This window comes from Bombina bombina, chromosome 5, assembly GCF_027579735.1.
Source record: "Bombina bombina isolate aBomBom1 chromosome 5, aBomBom1.pri, whole genome shotgun sequence".
NCBI lineage: Eukaryota > Metazoa > Chordata > Amphibia > Anura > Bombinatoridae > Bombina > Bombina bombina.
The window spans coordinates 296,920,503-296,923,767 of NC_069503.1; the positions used below are offsets into that span (position 1 = coordinate 296,920,503).

Sequence of the window (3,265 nt, forward strand, 5' to 3'; positions counted from 1 at the left end):
CTCTCCTGCTCTGTAGTGGACTTTCAGTTCCAGCTGACTACCGGGTGACGTCACTCCCACGAGCCACATCCACTGTGTCTCTCACACGCTGCTCTCAAACCTCTGCTGCAGCGTCTCTGCCTTGTGCTCTCTCTCCCACAAGCCTCATCAGCTGTGTCTCACACACCCTGCTTCCAGCAGCTGCTGCAGCGTCTCTGCTTAGTGCTCTCTCTCCCAAGCAAAGGATTGTGCCTCTCTGACTGTGAGCTTTTTCTTCAATATTCCTCTGCTTGTTACTTAAATCTCGGTAAGCTGAGTATTTATTTTTTCCAGTTCATATTTTCTAAGCTTTAGCTGCTTATTTTGTTTATTCATTGCAATGAAGGTATTTGTTATTTTTAAAGTCATGTCTGACTAAATTTGAACTACCATATGTTGCCAGGGGTAAATAGTTCTACATATTTTCATGACAACTGACTAGTATATTAAAATCATAATAAAATATATGTAAAACCCTAAGCCATGAGTTATTACATATATTTAAAAATGAAACACTCACTCAAGTTTTTATTTGGTAACCATACTTTTAATATATTGGAAAATCTATTCATGAATTATGCTCACAATAGACTTGTTGAAAGCAGTGTTACTAATGAACTTTCACACACCTGTTACAGAATACCAAGCCTAACTTATCCAGCTGACTTAACTACGATGATGAATCCAGGTGACATAAACGCTCACTTCCAGGAATTATCCATCAAAGTTGACCGTTTAAGTCAGGGACTTAGAGAACTTCAGGTAGAAAACCTGACACTTAGGAATATTATTAAAGAAGGGTTAAGTGCAGCTAAACCCCCTGACACTAACACTCCTGACCCCCCAATTCCACCTCCTGAAAAATTCTCTGGGGATAGGAAATCATTTAGGCAGTTTCATAATGCCTGTAAATTATTTCTCACACTTAAGCCAAAAACATTTCCTAATGACCGTATAAAAGTACTAACTGTCATTTCTTTCCTAAGAGGTAAGCCCAGACAATGGGCAGATTTATTCTTAGAAAATAACGACCCTATTCTAAATTCAATTGCTGATTTCTTCAAGGCCATGTCAGATTTATATGAGGACCCCAACAGGCAACTCACAGCAGATTTTAAGTTGCGTAACTTAAAGCAACATAAGAGGCCTGTTGAGGAATATATCTCTGAATTTAAGATTTGGCAAAGGGATTCCCAATGGAATCAGGTTTCCCTAAAAAATCAATTTAGAATAGGGTTGTCTAAAAATATTAAGGATGAGCTTGCTAGACTAGATCTCCCAGAAACACTTGACTCACTTATGTCTTTAACTATAAAAATAGACAGAAGAATTAGGGAAAGGAAACAGGAAAGATATTCCCCAGACTCCTATACCAAGGTTACCACCCCTAAAGCTTATACACCCTCTCATAAGAGTCAGGATGAAGCCATGGAGATAGGGTTCATTAGAGGACCCCTGTCCCCTGAGGAAAAGTCACGCAGAAAAGAACTGGGACTCTGCCTCTATTGTGCCGCAAAGGAGCATTCTGTTTCTGACTGTCCTTCTTTAAAGATACAAAGATCAGGTAAGACAAATTTTACCTCAGATCATTTACTATCTTTAACAGCACAAAATCCTGCATACTTCATTATTACTATCTCTTTACAGTGGGGACAAAACCGACACAGTCTTAAGGCCGTTTTGGATTCAGGAGCCTACGCTAGTTATATAGATATAAAAGTTGTACAAGAAAATAAAATACCCATTATTGCAAAGAAAAAACCTGTTTCTGTACAATTAATTGATGGAAGACAGTTAGAGTCAGGACCCATCACACACCAAACAATTCCCTTATTAGTCACTACTCATGACATACACCAAGAGTTCATTTCTTTTGACGTTATTCCTTCACCCATTTTTCCTGTTGTATTAGGTCTACACTGGTTGAATAAACATCAGCCCCTCGTACATTGGTCAGAAAAAACACTTGAATTTAATTCACAATATTGTACCACCACATGTTACCCTATACAACCTCTTCTATCTGTCTTGGAAACTAACATCCCTCCTGTTTATTCAGATTTAAAACAAGTATTTGACAAACAGGAGGCAGAAACCTTGCCACCCCATCGGGAGTATGATTGCCCCATAGATCTAATCCCTGGGTAAAAAGTTCCATATGGACACATATTCCCACTTTCTAAACCTGAGCTTGATACGTTAAAAGAATATATCAATGAGAATCTCAGGAAGGGATTCATTAGACCCTCCACCTCCCCTGCAGGGGCAGGAATATTTTTCGTAACCAATAAAGATAAAACCATACGGCCAATCGTTGACTACCGCGAATTGAATAAAATAACAAAAAAAGATCGTTATCCTCTTCCACTCATCCCTGAATTAATCGAAAGATTACATGGCTCATCCATTTACACTAAGCTTGATCTAAGAGGAGCTTATAATTTAATAAGAGTGCGTTCTGGGGATGAGTGGTTGACTGCTTTCCGTACTAGGTACGGGTTATATGAATATACCGTAATGCCCTTTGGATTGTGCAATGCACCCGCCACATTCCAGAGGTTCATCAACGATGTGTTCCGTGATCTCCTTGACACTTTTCTAGTTATCTACTTGGATGACATCCTTATATTTTCAGATAATGAAAAAGAACATATAAAACATGTTAGGATAGTCCTCTCAAGACTGTTAGCTCATCACCTGTATGTGAAACCTGAAAAGTGTACCTTTCATTCCCCTGAAATCACTTTCCTTGGGTATCATATATCATCTAAAGGGATATATATGGAGAAAACAAAGATCCAAACCATTCTTGATTGGCCTATACCAAAAACCAGAAAACATATACAAAAGTTTTTGGGATTTTCTAACTTCTATAGAAAATTTATTAAAAACTTTTCAGCAATAGTTAAACCCCTAACTAACTTGACAAAAGCCAATGTTCCTTTTGAATGGAACAAAGACGCAAATCACTCCTTCAATGTTCTAAAAAATTCCTTTACTACAGCACCTATTCTAGCATACCCTGATCCACAAAAACAGTACATACTAGAGGTTGATGCCTCATTCTACGCTATAGGAGCTGTATTGTCCCAAAAGAATCCCAAAACAAATAGGACACACCCTGTAGCATATTATTCAAGAGTGTTAACAACCTCTGAAATAAATTACCATATCGGTGAAAAAGAGCTCTTGGCTGTTAAAAGCTCTCTTGAAACTTGGAGACACCTTTTAGAAGGTACAATAGAGC

At 38.2% G+C, this 3,265-nt stretch overlaps 1 long non-coding RNA gene across 1 annotated transcript; it reads left to right on the top strand.

The window, feature by feature from the left end:
- The first annotated feature begins 1,283 nt into the window (after positions 1-1,283).
- LOC128659311 (uncharacterized) lies at positions 1,284-1,779 on the top strand. Its single transcript, XR_008402335.1, has 2 exons — positions 1,284-1,582; positions 1,666-1,779. It is a non-coding gene; the product is annotated as an uncharacterized LOC128659311 (long non-coding RNA).
- Positions 1,780-3,265: the final 1,486 nt, after the last annotated feature.